We start from the raw sequence: 17,111 nt of genomic DNA, 5'->3' as shown, positions 1-17,111 counted from the left end.
AGGCCCCCCACATCTATGCGGCAACTGCCATAGCTCGAAACTGAATTTTTTCCTTTAGTGTTTCACAAGGCGTCTGATATGTCCACATTAGATGTGATGTGTTTGTTTTTATTTATCCCAGTGTGGATAGAGCATCATTAAATTGTATTTTTTTTTTTAATTTTTGCGTGTCTTGTTTTTTGGTTTATTTCTGAATTTATCAAGCAGCAGTCTCGTGATGCTAAAGTGACTTATGTAATGGCAATCAGCTTTTGTTTTGCAGAAAACGCATTTCCTGACCCATTGTTTGACATCCCCTCACTCGCATAATTTTGCAGAGTATTCTACCTATATTGACTTGCTTGACCTCCACTAAAGAGTCTTGCATTTTCAAATACGACTCTTTCCTTAAAATCATTCGACACTTCTCATAATTTCTGTACCTTGGGCTTCTGATACTCTGCATTCACCATTTTTGCTTGTTTCTGGCTAGAAATGTCTTCTTTAATTTAGACCTTAAATTTTACCTTTGGAACACACAGAAGGGCTTGCCATTGCATATCTACATAAAAGGGAAACATGTTTCATTAAACATTAAATCACGGATCCGGTCGCGCGTTATTTATACACAACATCGGGGCTGGTACATTCGAGTAATCGATTGAGCTCGCTTGCATTCAAGAATGTATGGCGTCGCGCACGTAATCCGATTCGACAACTTTCGCTATCAATATGGGTGACATTAAAAACTCTCGGGCACAGTAGGCACACGTTGCCCTCCAGACTTCACATAATTGTCCCGTATTGAAGAGAAACTGATGGCAATAGCCACAGGCGCATGCACACAATCCACCATCCGTCGTGAAATCGCTGCGAGTTCTCCGTTTTCATGAAATCAGGGGCGCCGGTGCGAACGGCAACCAACTGCCCCCACCCTAAAAATTCTGCATTCAGAATCTCTTGATAGCGATTCTGTACACCGCGTGTATAACGCGGCGCACGGCAGTTACGCCGAATGCCCTTTTGAACGAAGCTGCGGCGGACGCCGAACCTTAAGTAAAGAGACCTTCAATGTTGCACTAGTGAGACGCCTCTCATTAATCGCTTGTAAATCAGTATTACTGTGGTGCACTGTTTCGCATTTAGGCGTCCATATTTACAAACAACAACAAGATGAACTCTTAGTTTAAAGAAACAAACTGAGGCTTTCAGGTAAATGAACAAGCTAATGCATGCCGCTATGTTTGCACAGTTTTTATTCCATATTGCGTGTTTTCGAGTCGGTGGTTCTGACGGCAAATGCTGAGATCCTCGGCTAGGTTACGACAGCTGAGTGTTTAAAAGAGGAGCACATTCCACAGAAATTCATTTTGCTGCTTCAGTCGCCAGGTATGTGAAATGCTGAAATGAGAGCGAATACCTGCGAATACCGCTACCACCGGCTTTGCAGCTATCATTGAAGTAGTAGAGACACAGAACAGTAGAGAGTGCTGCGCCATCTGCCGTCGCAAGAGAGGTTTTCGCTACCAATGTTTTGTGGCTGGGAGCATCTCAGATGCATGGGCATCACATGGGCATGCTCGGAGGCAATGGAGATGATCGACTTTTGTCGAGAAGTTTACCATGTGCTAGAGCCTAAGAGAGCAGATTTTTTTTTTTTTTTTATGGCCAAGGTAAATGAACTTGCAAATATCAAACCATAGCGAAACATTATCAAACGAAGAAGGTACCGGGGGTGTAGGGCAGAACCAGCAGAACGCGCAGACAACTGCCGGTTCGCAGCTTATCGCCTATCTTGCAGGGTTGGTGGCGGTGACTGTGGCGGTGATCCCCGGTGATCCTTAGGTTGCGACGTGCTACGGTGGCACCTACTATACGAAGGTAAGGGCCAGCAGGTCTGCACACCGCGTAGTATGCGGTGATAAATCGATAAGTGATGATTTTGCGGCCTGCACATTTTGCGGCCTGCACATAGTTCCAGATTGAACTTCGGGGAGCACTCGTCGCACACATTCAGATTGGTCGGTGACGCGAGCGAGAGCGAGCTGTGCTGGGGACTCTGTGTACAGTGCTCACGGAATGAAATAGGACGCGGATCATTTAGTAGAACCCTACATATGTGCAAAGTACGCGAGAGCACCATGTCATGTCGCTAGAAATTTGGTCACCAAACGTGACGAGGACTCCGGTGTAAGCGTACGCGCCAAAATTACGTCAATGTGACACGAACTGCAGTAAGTTGAAACGAAAGTATGCGCATTACTTAGCCCTAATGTGACGCGTTTCATTCCGTGAGCACTGTACACACACGCTCGTTCAAGTGTTGACAACTTTGCAGTCTTTTAATACGTACGCTGCCAATGAAGTCATCAAATGCACTGGTAAATTAAAGCGCGGGTTAGCGCTGCACTTCTGATGCAATTCTGCTGCATATATTAATGAGCTGCCCTTCCTGCTGCAGTTTTCGCAAATTTAAATATGCTGGTTGACCTGCTTGGAAACATACAAAGCCATAGAGTGACAACAACTTTCAAGTACTTTGTTTTTTAAATCTTACAGAAGAGAGAAATCACACGATATATTTAAAGGCGGAGCAATCCCAGCCAAAGTAAATGAACACTGGTGGCAAGGCCGGGATCGCTCCTTTGTGGCGTAGGCATTGCACTCCCACGCTGCAAAATATAAGAATTCAATTGAGTAGAGAGAGATAATTTAATTGAAAGAAGGCAGAGAGGTCGACCTGAGATAAGGCACTCTAGCCTGCTACTCTGCACAGGGGGAGGGGAATGGGTCATAAAGGTGTGATGAGGGATGATGATGAAATAGCAAGAAGATGCGCAAAGGTGAAAGCAAGTTCAACACTCTCATGATAAACATTCACAAATGTCATCCATGAAGCCACTATCAGGTTTCGTATCAAGTCTGTAGTCACCAATTCAAGTGAACTTAAACATAAAGGTGCTAGGACGAAGCTGGTGTGTGGGCCTCCCCTACGTGAACAGCACAAGTGCCAAACAAAAGCTTTATAGCATATAAAGAGCTGCAATAAGCGGCTCCAGCACGACGAGCACTTATAGGGTACTTTTAGCGGCCGGATTGTCAAGACCACCAAGAATCACGCGCATTGACTCACCAGGTGCTTCAGCATTTTTTGTACACTCTCCTTCCCATTGTGTTCATCTCCTTACTTGCCCGTTGTGTCACCGGTTTCATTGGCCCTGTAATTCTTGGCTTCATGGCGCACAGGACCACTAGGGCCCGTTGGCATGGCCGTGGGCCTAGAGGGCAGCGAAGGCCATTGCGTGTCTGTATCAGCCGGTGGAGGTGAATGTTTGCCGTGTGCTCTCGTCGACCTTGAATTATCAGTAGACGCCGTTGCCGTCCTCGATGCACGCTCAGGCAGAGGTGGTCGTGGTACCTGTGCCACGCTAGGTAGTTCTCCTGAAATGGTTTTGTGATGCTTCTGTCGCGAGCGTTGGTCACTTTGGCGAACAGATTGAGCAGCCTCTTTATGTGAAGATTGGTCTCTTGCCATTTTTCGAAGAATATGAACCTCTTGTTTCATCTTTGTGCATTCCTTCGAAGTCGCTTCGTGAGAGCCAGTACAGTTGGGGCATTTAAATGAAGACGCCTCACAGTCGATGTTATCATGCTTTCCACCGCAATGCGAGCAGGTGGCTTTGCTTCTACAAACAGTGCCCACGTGTCCTATCTTGTGACATTTCCGGCACTGAATAGGTCTCGGAACGAATGGTTGTACTCGGTGTATCACGTAGCCCACTTTGACAGGCGCTGGTAATGTCGAGGAAGCAAATATTAACTTGATACATCGGGAGTGCCCCAAGCGATGAATCTCAAGAATGCGCACCGATGACCTCAAAAGACTCTTGAGGTCCGCATGCTTGATTTCAAGCTCCACATTGGAAATCACTCCAGTTGTTTCCTTCCCGTAATAAAGGAGCGGACGGGGATTGCGCTTATCTGTGGAATGGTCTTTAACTTCTCAAGTATTGTGGAATTTTTCACATCTATCGTCAGGATGTTCTTGCGAGCGTTGATCCTGATCTCGTTGATTTGCCCAGGGGCCACAGTTTCAAAATATTCGGTTAGAAACTGCTTGCTGAGGGAGTTCATGCTGTGTGACGTCGAGAGTGGCACGTAAGAAACCATGAAGGATTCCTGCTCACTCTGATTCGATGAAGTCGCCTCAGTCGGCATGCGGCGCATCTTCTTCATACAGCGGCTCATGACTACGGTGTACTCGCTTTCAGAGTTCATGGCTTCTGGCGTTGAGCTCTCCCAGGAATCGAGCTGGTCCGAGCTTTCAAAGGCACGTCGTCCAAAAATGAGCGATGAAGTAGATGACTGATCTTGTTCAGGTGGTCGTGGGAACATATTCTTGCTCATCCTTGATGAAATGACTCTCACGAAAATGGCAAGAATGTAAAAAAATGCATAACAGCGAGAGGCCCAGAGCACCAGTGAGCTCTGGGCACTTCTTTCTCTTCAAATCCTAATTGAGTAGAAAATGCACATGCACAAAGGCACTCAACTATGAAACAAGCAATCTGTGTGGTAAGTCTGCTCGGAAAGTATCAAGGTGTAAAGACTTCGCAAACGTGACAAATTTTTTCAGCAAAAATCGAACAGCAATCTTCACTCTGACCTACGTCTTCACATTTTCCAAGCAATCACAATATTGAACATGTCCTCGGGTGGAAGGAATTAAGCTGTTAAAGAATCACTTTCCTGTAATCATACCAATAGACCAAAGCGGGGTTTAAGCCCCTTGCAAATGAAGCAAGGTGAAAACCTCAGTTCTGTGTGATCAAAAAAAAAAAAAAAAAAAAAAAAACACAAACCCAGCAACAGTTCTGCATCAAGCAACTACGAACAGTTCAATAAGCACAAAGGCATGCATAAAATAGATCCAAGAACATGATCTGTGTGACAGCTGGTGCAACGATATAACATGGTGCGTAAAACTGGTGAAATCAACTTTGCAAGTGCACCTTAGCTAGAGCAGCATGGTAAAAAACCGGCAAATGGCGTTCAGAACCTAAGTGAGACACCTTTAACCTGCATGATGCACTGTGGATAAACCGAACCAAAGCATGGATATGCCATGATCAACTTCGTCACTTAGCTGTGTAAACATGATTGAATGCGATAAACACCAAGATGACACAAAATGCCGTGAGAACAACAAATATTGCGCCAAACAATGGCGATCCTTTGCTGTCGTTACTGCTGCTCATGCTGCCTCGCATTTAATGATTAGAACCATGTCACCAGCAAGTTTTTGCAAGTATTTGAGCCCCCAACCGTGCAACAATTGTTCTTCGACATGCTTTGAAGATTTGGCCACAACCTGCACGCCAAAGGCGTTCCTTATTTTGCTCCAGAACCATAAATCAAATGCAAAAGCACGAGCAACAATGCAGAAAACTGTTGTGGATGGCTGCCTCCTTTCCTGTGTGCAGTTAGCTTGGCAGCCACTAGTGGCATGTCTGCCAGTGCACACTACGCTTATAGGAAGCATTCAATGAAGCGGTGGCACAGCCCTGGGGGTGCACTGTGGGAAGGGTTGGTGCTGGCTGCCGCTGACGACGGCAAGCGGCAGCAGTGCGCACACACTGAACAAGGCTCTCTTTCCATGTTCTTGCACAAAATATGCAAATGACTGCTGGTAAGATCACAAAAAAAAAAAAAAAAAACAAGAAAAACACCGCAGTACAAAGTGGCTATGGCAACAAAGAACAAAAATGATTCAGGAACTGTACATTCACACATATCTTTGAGCATATTTAAACACAGTAATTCACAATTTGAAATAAAGATAGGAATAGAGCAACAGAGGTATTTGCATGTTGATGGGAGTGAGCGCATCAAGTACCACAGTGGTGTCATGTGAAGAAAGCGTGAATTACAATAATTGCCTATTTCTAAATAAATTAATCGAGCAGCAAGAAAAATAAAGGGCAGCGTGTTAGTGCATGATGCAACTGTTGCTTTCTTTTTTTTTCGCATACCAAACACCTTACAGCATTGGTAGCCTAGTCCCCAGCAAGTAACAAAGATGAATTGGCCAAATCAGGCGCTAATAATATTGTTGCAGGAAGAAAGCAGGCCCACGAGTGTAAAATAATGTATATTTACAACTGAGGTTAATGGCGTTCAGGCAACTGCCAGACTTCGTCTTCCTCTGGTCCAATCCAACTTCTTCCTTCCCTTCACCGTAACATCACCCTCCTGGCGGAGTAGCTCCGTCCCGGTGCAAGTTATAGAGCCTCACTTAATGGGGGGCACAGGGCTTCTGCCTGGCAACGTGAACAACATCGCTGGTGACGTTAGGAGGCCCTAAAGGCTGACCGACTGGGGCGATCTCGTATGTCACGTCGGACAGTTAGCGTAAGATCTGGTACGGACCAGAATAGCGGGAAAGCAGTTTTTCCGACAAGCCGACGCGACGTGAAGGCGTCCAGGGAAGGACAAGGCAACCAGGTAAAAAATGGGAGTCTCGGTGCCGAAGGTCGTAGCGTCGCTTTTGAGAAGCTTGCGAGACTGTGAGGCGATGACGGCCGACTTCTCAGGCCTGGGCGGCTAATTCAATAGCATCGCGAGTGTAACCAGTGCTGGGTGATTGTACTGCGGAAGATAGCAACGTGTCAAAGGGCAAGGTGGGGTCGCGGCCATACCAAAGGTAAAATGGTGAAAATCCGGTAGTGTCGTGAAGGGACGAGTTGTATGCGAAAGTGATGTATGGTAGAGCGACGTCCCAGTTGCGGTGATCGTCGGAAACGTACATGGCCAGCATTTCAGTTAGCGTGCGGTTGAGTCGCTCGGTGAGGCCGTTCGTTTGAGGGTGGTACGCGGTAGCGATCTGGTCTTCTGTAGAACAGGAGCGGAGCAGATCATCGATGACCTTCGATAGAAAGTAGCGGCTGCGATCCGTCAGCAACTGGTGAGGGGCGCCGTGGTGCAGGATGACGTCATATAGTAAGAAGTCGGCGACGTCTGTGGCGCAGCTGGTTGGTAGCGCTTGTGCTATGGCATATCTCGTGGCATAATTGGTTGCTGCAACAATCCATTTGTTTCCTTTGATGGAAATTGGAAAGAGGCCAAGGAAGTCTAGGCCCACACGGAAGAAGGGCTCTGTAGGGATATCAATTGGTTGCAGCAAACCAGCGGGAGCATAGCAGGCGTCTTCCGGTGCTGACACAGGTCGCAAGAAGCGACATAACGGCGCACAGAGCAATAAATGCCGGGCCAGAAGAAGCGTCGCCGCAGGCGGTCGTATGTACGAGTGATGCCCAGAAGTCCAGCAGTAGGAGCGTCGTGAAGTTGCTGGAGCACGGCGAGTCGAAGGTGCTTGGGAACGACTAGGAGGAGCTCCGGGCCGTCAGGACGAATGCTGCGACGGTATAAAGTTCCATCGCGCAAGGTGAACATCCGGAGGGACGGGTCATTGAGCGAGGAGCTGAGGCGTTCCATAAGTGTTTAAAGAACAGGATCTTTGCGCTGCTCTCCGCCAATATGGAGGAAGCCGGAGAGGGATAGAACACTGATGTCCGAGTCTGCATCGGTATCGTCCGGTTGATCCACGGGATTGCGGGACAGGCAGTCAGCGTCTTTATGCAGGCGCCCCGACTTATACATAACAGAAAATGTATATTCTTGGAGACGCAAGGCCCAACGTGCAAGTCGTCCAGTTGGGTCCTTCAAAGAGGAGAGCCAGCAGAGGGTGTGATGATCGGTTACGACGCAGAAGCTCCGACCGAAAAGGTACGGCCGAAATTTCACAACCGCCCATACGAGCGCGAGACATTCTCTCTCAGTAATGGAGTAATTTCGCTCGGGCGTGGAAAGAAGGCGGCTAGCGTAAGCGATGACACGGGCTTGGCCCTGTTGACGCTGAGCGAGGACAGCGCCGATGCCATGACCACTAGCGTCAGTTCGTACTTCAGTGGGCGCAGAAGGGTCAAAGTGTGACAGAATTGGGGAAGTTGTAAGCCGCTCAATCAGGGTAGAGAACGCTTTCTCCTGCAGTGGTCCCCAATGGTCACACGTGCTGTGCACATTCCAAGGACAGGTGAAGTACTCCCATTGGCGACTCGCACAGTGCCCGGTATGGCGGGTGTCAGAACCTTTTTGAACCTTCGGCGGAGAGCAGCGCTCATAACTGAAAGCTGCGCTCCTGTATCAACGAGAGATCTAACAGGAACGCCATCAACTTCAATGTCCAGTAGGTTTCCACATGTAGGCAGGGTCAACAGAGGATTTGTGGGCCGGGTCGGAGTTGCAGTTTCACCTCCGGGAGCTGCACCGCCTAGTTTCCCGAAGCGAAGCGACCGGTTGCAGAAGGGGACGAAGAGCGGTGAGCAAGCGGCGAAGGGGACCTACGACTTTGCGGAGACGGGGAGAGGCTGGATCTTGGTGGAGCACTGTCGGCGTTGATGTTCCTAGTCGGCGTATGGGGCGACAAAGTATGATTGTCTGGTACTTGACGGTAGTGACTCGGAGACGACCACCGAGGAGGCGATGACCAGTGGTTGCGGCAATGACGGGCGATGTGTCCAATACCGGAACAATTAAAGCAGATGGGTTTATCATCTGCTGTGCGCCAGTCAGCTGGGTTGCGACGGGGTGGCGGAAAGCTTCGCGTCTGGGAGCGAGCGGCCGGAGAAATCTGGTAGGTGTTTGTATGGCGGACCGAGCAGAGAGACGGAATGCTCAAACTTGCTATTTCCTCCCGAACGACCGCCTGTATAAGGGAGACAGCGGGCACGCTTTCCTAACAGTTGGGACGAACTTGAGTCGGAGCCATGGCCTCAAGCTCACGGCGAACGATGCGCGTGATATCTTCCGGTCCTGCGGGCTGAACGAACCGCGGCGGGTCTTTGCAAGAAGATGTCGCGGCGGTATTGGGCAATCGGTTGAAAGTTTGAGCGACGCGGCGGCCCTTCGCTTGTTCGAAGCGCCGGCACTCCTTTACAATTGCATCCACAGTGTCACAATCCTTACACATCAGGAGATTGAAGGCACCGTCTGCAATACCTTTCAGTATGTGACCAATCTTGTCTGCCTTGGTCATGTAGTCATCAGCCTTGCTACAGAGGACCAGCACATCCTATATGTACATGACATAGGATTCTGTGGACGTCTGAGCGCAGCACGCAAGTTCTTTTTTTGCTGCCAGCTGACGACCGACAGGTCTGCCAAACAGGTCTCGCATTTTTTCTTTGCATACATCCCAGTTCGTTAGGTCAGCTTCGTGTGTGTCGTACCATTGCTTCGCAGTTCTTCTTAGATGAAATATCAAATTTGCTAGCATCATTTTTGGATCCCACCTGTTGTCGCACACTCGCTCGTACACCGTAAGCCAGTCCTCGGCGTCGGCGTTGTCCCTGCCACAAAATGTCCCTGGGTCCCATGGATGAGTGAGGATGACCGTTGGCATGGGCTGCTGAGGCGTTGTCGCTTGTGTCGGTTGATTTGCCATTGTGGCGGCAGGTAGATGACGTCCGCTGCGAAGTTCCGTGATTGTACCCCGCAGCTCCACCAAAATGTTGCAGGAAAAAAGCAGGCCCACGAGTGTAAAATAATGTATATTTAAAACTGAGGTTAATGGCGTTCAGGCATGGTATGGTATGGTATGGTATTCCTTATGCGATGGCGCACATTCACTGTGGGGGATTGGCCAAGATTTGGGTGAAATTAGGCTATCTTTATTAAAATACTAAAATTGGTAAAGCTAACTGGAGGGAATGAACAAAAATAGAATGTTTAAGAATTCAAGACAATCTTCAGGAACTGCCAGACTTCGTCTTCCTCTAGTCGAATCCAACTTCTTCCTTCCCTTCACCGTAACAATATATATATATGTATATATATATATACACCACCAAAATGTTGCAGGAAGAAAGCAGGCCCACGAGTGTAACATAATGTATATTTACAACTTAGGGTAATGGCATTCAGGCAACTGCCAGACTTCGTCTTCCTCTGGTCTAATCCAACTTGTTCCTTCCTTTCACCATAACAATATCATTGAGAAGGCAATTCCACATTTCGATGACTCAAGAAAAAGACGAGTACTTATATATGTTACAGTGTGGAAGGAATGGCGAATGCATTTTCAATTATTAGTTTGACTAGAGTGATGATTCAAAGGTTTCGGGCATTCATCCTTATATTTATGAAGTTGTAGAAAGAAGAAGAAAAAAAAAAAAAAACTTTAGGCAGGATACCTTTTGCTGGCCAGCCAGAGTTGCCACATTCGCTTGCATGTGGAGTGCTTTAACACTTTCCAGCCTGGCATACTTTGGATAAACAAATTTAAGTGCCCTATTTTGAATTTTTTTTTTTTTTTTTGCATTGGTCATGTACTTTTGTATGGGCTGCAAGCTCTTGCTGCTTACTCCAAGATGGGCCGAATTAGTGTTTTGTATGATGTTGGTACATGAGGAGGAAGCACTTGCAGGCTTTCTCCTTAACAAACCAAGTTCCTTGAATACAATTGCGTACAAATTTTATTAATGTGTACATCTCACTTTTAAAAACTTTGTTAATGTGATTCCCCAAATATTTTACTTTGTTGGCATGGTTGATGCCAGTACCAAATAGTTTATACTAGAAAGAAAGTGGCGTCTTTTTATGAGTTATTGTAATTCACATTGTCTTATCTATTACACCAGTTGACAAAATTCTTTAGGGATTTATTAAGCTGTGCTTGGTCCTTTGATTTACTAATCGCTGTGCAAATTAAACAATGGTCTTCAAAGAGCTTCATTGTTACTCTCGGTTCTCCTGCCACCGCAAACATGCAATGTGGCAGCCTGGAAAACACAATGGTGAGGAATCCACCAAGGGAGTTTCACTTAATAAAGCTAAGGTATTGCATGCTGTGCGATAAGCTAATATTCAAGACAAAATTTTTGAATGAACAGCAAGTAATTCAAGTTTTTATAATAGTAACGAGTGAAGGATGTGGCTAAATTATTTAGAGAAATTATAAATATTGCATCTGTCTGTAGTCTCGAATTTAATACCCGTAGCAATGTGATGAGTATTTTCTAAACGCTGCATTGTGGTCGAAAGCCTCCTTTAGAAAACAGGTTGGTTAGAGGAGAGCAAGTCGAGAATACCTTAGCAACTTGTGATTCGCTGATGATATTGCCTTGCTTGGTAACTCAGGGGACCACTTGCAATGCATGCTCACTGACCTGGAGAGGCAAAGCAGAAGGGTGGGTCTAGAAATTAATCTGCAGAAAACTAAAGTAATGTTTAACAGTCTCGGAAGAGAACAGCAGTTTACGATAGGTAGCGAGGCACTGTAAGTGGTAAGGGAATACATCTACTTAGGACAGGTACTGACCGCAGATACGGATCATGAGACTGAAATAAACAGAAGAATAAGAATGGGCTGGGGTGCGTTTGGCAGGCATTCTCAGATCATGAACAGCAGGTTGCCATTATCCCTCAAGAGAAAAGTGTATAACAGCTGTGTCTTACCAGTACTCACGTGCGGGGCAGAAACCTGGAGGCTTACAAAAAGGGTTCTACTTAAATTGAGGACGACGCAACGAGCTATGGAAAGAAGAATGGGGGATGTAATGTTAAGAGATGAGAAAAGAACAGATTGGGTGAGGGAACAAATGCGAGTTAATGACATCTTAGTTGAAATCAAGAAAAAGAAATGGGCATGGGCAGGACATGTAATGAGGAGGGAAGATAACCGATGGTCATTAAGGGTTACGGACTGGATTCCAAGGGAAGGGAAGCGTAGTAGGGGGCGGCAGAAAGTTAGGTGGGCGGATGAGATTAACAAGTTTGCAGGGACGACATGGCCACAATTAGTACATGACCGGGGTAGTTGGAGAAGTATGGGAGAGGCCTTTGCCCTGCAGCGGGCGTAACCAGGCTGATGATGATGATGATGATGAAGATGATGATGATGAAGAAGTGTGATCTTTCAAGTAACTCAAGCGGGCTTTATTTGTCATCATCATCATCATCATCCTCAGCCTTATTTTATATCCACTGCAGCACGAAGGCTTCTCTCTGCGATCTCCAATTACCCCTGTCCTGTGCCAATTGGTTGCTACTAGTGCTCGCGAATTTCCTAATTTTATCGCCCCACCTACTCGTCTGCCGTCCTCGACTGCGTTTCCCTTCTCTTGGCACCCATTCTGTAACCCTAATGGTCCACTGGTTATCTAACCTGCGCGTTACATGACCTGCCCAGCCCTATTTTTTTCTCTTAATGTCACTTAGAATATTGGCTATACCCGTTTGCTCTCTGATCCAAACTGCTCTCTTTCGGTCTCTTAACATTATGCCTAGCATTCTTCGTTCCATCGCTCTTTGCGCGGTACTTAACTTGTTCTCAAGCTTCTTTGTCAGTCTCCAAGTTTCTGCCCTATTTGTCAGCACCGGTAAGATGCACTGATTGTACACCTTCCTTTTCAAGGGTAATGGTAAGCTTCCAGTCAGGAGCTGACAATGTCTGCCGTATGCGCTCCAACCCATTGTTATTCTGCGAATTTCCTTCTCATGATCAGGGTTTCCTGTGATTAATTGACCTAGGTAAACGCACTCCTTCACAGACTCTAGTGGCTGACTGGCGATCCTGAACTCTTGTTCCCTTGCCTGGCTATTCGCGATTATCTTTTCTTTTTCTTTATTTGTTTAATTCATTCCATACACACAATACACAATACTATTTAGACACATAGCCTTGGCAGCTAGTTTGGGGTCAAATAACAAAATAGACATAACAAGAACTGTGTACTTATTGTACGAGACAACTTAAACACGCATTATTAGAGCATTTTTACAGGGAAAATATAGGATAAACAAAAGACTATGTTATGACTTCAGGGGATACAAACAGAAAGACCCTGTCAGCATTCATGAAAGAAGTTTTTTAAGCATTGTACAAAGTTTTGGCTAGTCTTTACACTGAGTGGGAGTGCATTCCATATTATAGCACCGTTGAACTCCACGACTCTCTGTCCATATGCATTGTGACGTGGTGGTTAGTAGCTGCCTTCGTGTTTCTTGCTGAAAAATTAACTATTGTGACAGGGAGCAGATTATTGAAACGTATTATTGCATTAACTGCCTGAGCAACATTTACTTTGTACACCTCAGTGAACAGCAGAACACGAAGCAATTGAAACAGAGGTTTACTTGGTTCAGTATGTTTAGAAAAGGTAACTATTTGTAGCACCTGTTTTTGAAGACCGATGGCAGGTTCTACATAGGCTTTGTATCTATTGCCCCAAGGCTCTAAGCATTAATTAAGGTGACTCTGTATAAAAGCAAAGTATCCTTAAACTTGAAGGGTTTTTAACAATAAATGACAAGCATACGACAGTTTGGAACATACCTTACCAAATTGATATTTCCAATGCATATCAGATTCAAACCAAACACCTACATACTTGTAGCGGCATGCTCTGTTCAACTGGACATTATTCAAAAATATAGACAAGGAGTCACAATTCATTTCCTCCCTCCTGGAATGGAAGTCTACAAAATTGGTTTTGTCAATGTTAAGTGTAAGCTGATTCTGCGTGAAGCATTTCGTGATACGACCGAGTTCTTGATTTATTTTGCCCTGCAGTTCTTCAATATTGCCCCAACAAAAGATAAAGCCGATCATCCGCGTATGATAAAACTTCAGAGCATGTTAACACTGATCGAAGATTGTTGACCTATAGGGAGAAGATGGGCCCAAGGACTGAGCCTTGGGGAACGAAACACTATGTGAGGCTGACATGAAGTTATTAATTACAACGTACTGCTTCTGTTCTGAGAGATAACTATTTAGCAGATCCGATATTCACCCCCTAAAACCATAAGTATACAGTTTATGCAATAATATTATATGATTAGCTGTATCAGATGCTTTATTCAAGTCTAGAAATACAACGGCAATCTTATTTATCATGTAATGCTGTATTAATCAATTGTGTAAGTGCAAGAACTGCAGATGATGTGGATCTATGAGGATGAAACCCATGCTGATTAGGACATAAAAGGCGACAGATTATTACTATCTAATTACAGACCGATATCTTTAACTTCCTCATGTTGTAAACTTATAGAACATCATATTATAGCCACTCAAATTACAGAATTCCTTGACAAACACTCCATATTAACAAGTTTTCAGCACGGCTTTAGAAAGAAGTATTCGACAGTGATGCAACTCGTCACTGTTACGCATGAGCTTGCCAAAGGCCTTGATAATAATATTCAGATAGACACAATTTTTTTAGATTTCTGTAAGGCCTTTGATAAAGTTCCTCATGACAAACTAATCTATAAACTAAACAACATTCAGGGTGTCTACCAACCGGGAAAACCGGAAAAACCGGGAATTCTCAGGGATTTTGAGTAGTCTGGAAAAAGTCAGGGAAAACTCAGGGAATTTGGGCCTCTATCAGGGAAAATTAGCGGCAATTTTATTGAAAGGGTCGAAAGTCGCGGTAATGCTGGCTCGAGTAGCAGACAGGAATCGTAATGAATCGTTTTTGACGCTCTGTCGTCGGCTGGAGGAGTTGCCAGTGTACAGTCAACGACTGATTTTCCGGATTCCCGATAATTTGGACGGCTTCGCGGCACCGCCACGTACCCCTTAGAGTCAACGTATCAGAACATGTGACATTTCCGACGCAAGAACTCTTCGCCGTCCGATGTTCCGGTCATTTTGCCGTGACCGCAGGTCCGAAACGGCAATAATCGAAGGCACCACCGCTGCCATTTTGATTACTTCGTCACCTCGAACCGGCACTCTCGCACGCAGATCCGCTGGCAGCCGTTGCCGCCACTGCGGCAACGCTAGGCCTAGCTACTTCTATATTCGATATGAAGCTTCTTGCCGTTGGGTGCCGAGTTTTTTATTGAAAGAATTAGCTGCTGTCAGCAATGGCACGGACTCCGCCTTTGTGGTCCTCGTGATTGGCTTAGAAACTTGGAAAACATGGTGCGTTGCATAATGCCGCTTCCCGAAAGTCGGCTTCGCCTCTGTACAGAAATGTTACTTAGTGAAGCATAACAAGCGTGGGAAGGGGCTATTGCCACGGAACACAGTATGTATTCCTTAATTATACACGCGTGCACCCGGTATTTCCTGTCACAGTACGAGCACCGATATGCCTAATATGTGTACCGACAGGCCTTCAGAGCGTTTTCGAACGTGCCTGTGGCGGTTTGAGCCCCTAAAGGCACTAAATGACACGCATGTATTTTTTTTTTCCAACTGGCCGATTTTTCGGACGTTTTCGCGGCCCCTGGGAGTTCGAAAAATCGGCCGTAGACTGTGTAACTGACCAACATACTTCAAATGGTCTTTGGGGCGAACGAGTGGCGGAAGGAAAACAAGAACAGAAATGACCTACGCATTGAGGATTAAACAGGAAAGGAAGCTTGCTGCCGCCGTTTTGAAGGAGCCAGCGCTCAAAAAATTAAGTTTTGGCTAATGCCGAGCTGCTAGTGTCTCTCATCCAAACCAAAATAAACTCGTTAAAGCAGTGAAACACAACACTAAAGAGTCGTGCGCGGGCTGAGAGTATGTCAGGACAGCTGAGGTTGACTTACGAGCTGTTGAGAGAGAATCTCAATTGTGATAGAGTTCGGGCCTAATACCACTGAACTTGCTATCAATTGATAGAAATAGCTCATATTCGAGAATACTTGCTTCTATATCCATCTACTTTTTATTCGTATTTGAGAATGTCCGACTCCATTTGCATTTTTTTTTTGAAGACATTTTATTTGCTGTGCATTTTACTAACCCCCCCCCCCCCCCCTTCTATTCTCTTTTTGAATAACATGAACACTACTCCTTAGTATTCAAATGAGATTACGTCGTATATTTAAAAAATTTTTTTCTATAGCTTACTAGAGAGTGACAGCATCGGGCGATATGGTTTCAGCCCGTCTTGACATAAAACATAGTTCTGCATCACTCAGGGAAATTTGCAATGGCACTCAGGGAAAACCTGGAACACTCAGGGAATTTGGAAATGTCAACTTGGTAGACACCCTGAACATTGGTCTTCCAAAGGTGTTGGTCGCTTGGGTGGCTGAATATTTGAGAAATCGGGTGCAGTTTGTCACAGTCGAGGATCTTAATTTGCGCCTTCTACCTGTCACGTCGGGTGTGCCCCAAGGCAGTGTGCTAGGGCCGCTGCTATTTTTGTGCTATATAAATGATATCGTAGATATAATTGATCCAACTGTTCAAATTCGATTGTTCGCAGATGACTGTATATTATTCAGTGAAGTTTGCAGCATACATGATCAACAAGAACTAAACAAAAATCTAGATTACATATACCAATGGTGTAACCAGTGGGGCATCGTCGTAAATGCACAAAAATGTTTCCATTTCTATAACTAAAAAAAAATCCCCTTTTCAGTGTGCTTACTCCCTAGGTTCATCTACAGTTAATCATGTCGATAGCTACAAATATTTAGGTGTAACGTTCACTGCTAACCTCTCCTGGAATTCACACGTTGATGACATTTGTTCTTCTGCTTTCAGAAAGTTGTGTTTCCTAAGACATAAGCTTCGTAATTCACCACCAAATGTAAAACTTCTATGCTATCAATCATACATCAGACCAAAGCTAGAATATGCAAGCATAGTATGGGACCCCTACACAAAACATAACATTGATAAACTCGAAAGAATTCAAAGAAAGGCTGTTCGATTTATCTTTTCTAAATTTCGTCGTGTGGACTCTCCGTCAGAACTAATGACAGCCAATAACATACCCCCCCTTCAGTACAGAAGAAGGCAATTTCGTTTGGGCTTCCTGAATTCTCTCCTTAACCAGCAATTCGCTATTGACCTTTCATTGCATTTATCCCCCCTATCAACAAGACATACACGACATCAACAACCAAGATCTTTAACGCCATATTTCGCAAGAACAGATGCTTATAAATTTTCCTTTTTCCCGCATACAGTGTCTCACTGGAATTCTACACCAGAGCGCGATTGTCTTGCCATCGTGTAGCATTGTATACATTTAGCCATTGTGTTCATTTTTGCTATTTATTTGTATCTGGATGTAAAACACAATGTATGTGCACCCATATACTCAATGTGATTT

The 17,111-nt window shown here is 45.3% G+C and overlaps 1 protein-coding gene and 1 non-coding gene across 6 annotated transcripts in view; one reads left to right on the top strand and one right to left on the bottom strand.

Moving 5' to 3' along the window:
• Positions 1-876: 876 nt before the first annotated feature.
• On the bottom strand, positions 877-1,005 carry LOC126527550 (U11 spliceosomal RNA). The gene has a single exon (XR_007598799.1). It is a non-coding gene; the product is annotated as a U11 spliceosomal RNA (small nuclear RNA).
• A 263-nt stretch (positions 1,006-1,268) lies between these two features.
• Positions 1,269-17,111, top strand: part of LOC126526931 (cyclic GMP-AMP synthase-like receptor) — an 86,276-nt gene continuing 70,433 nt past the window's right edge. For 3 of the 5 annotated variants that reach the window (XM_050174638.3, XM_050174637.3, XM_055068449.2), the window contains exon 1: positions 1,270-1,860. The gene's annotated coding sequence lies outside the window, so the exon portion shown is untranslated. Of the gene's footprint in view, positions 1,861-17,111 lie in introns of all 5 variants that reach the window. The other 2 variants (XM_055068450.2, XM_055068452.2) reach the window with 2 other exon arrangements.

The sequence above is a fragment of the Dermacentor andersoni genome, chromosome 9, assembly GCF_023375885.2.
Source record: "Dermacentor andersoni chromosome 9, qqDerAnde1_hic_scaffold, whole genome shotgun sequence".
Taxonomy (NCBI): Eukaryota; Metazoa; Arthropoda; class Arachnida; order Ixodida; family Ixodidae; genus Dermacentor; species Dermacentor andersoni.
The sequence above is the reverse complement of the archived record's forward strand: the minus strand, read 5'-3'. Positions and strand labels throughout refer to the sequence as shown.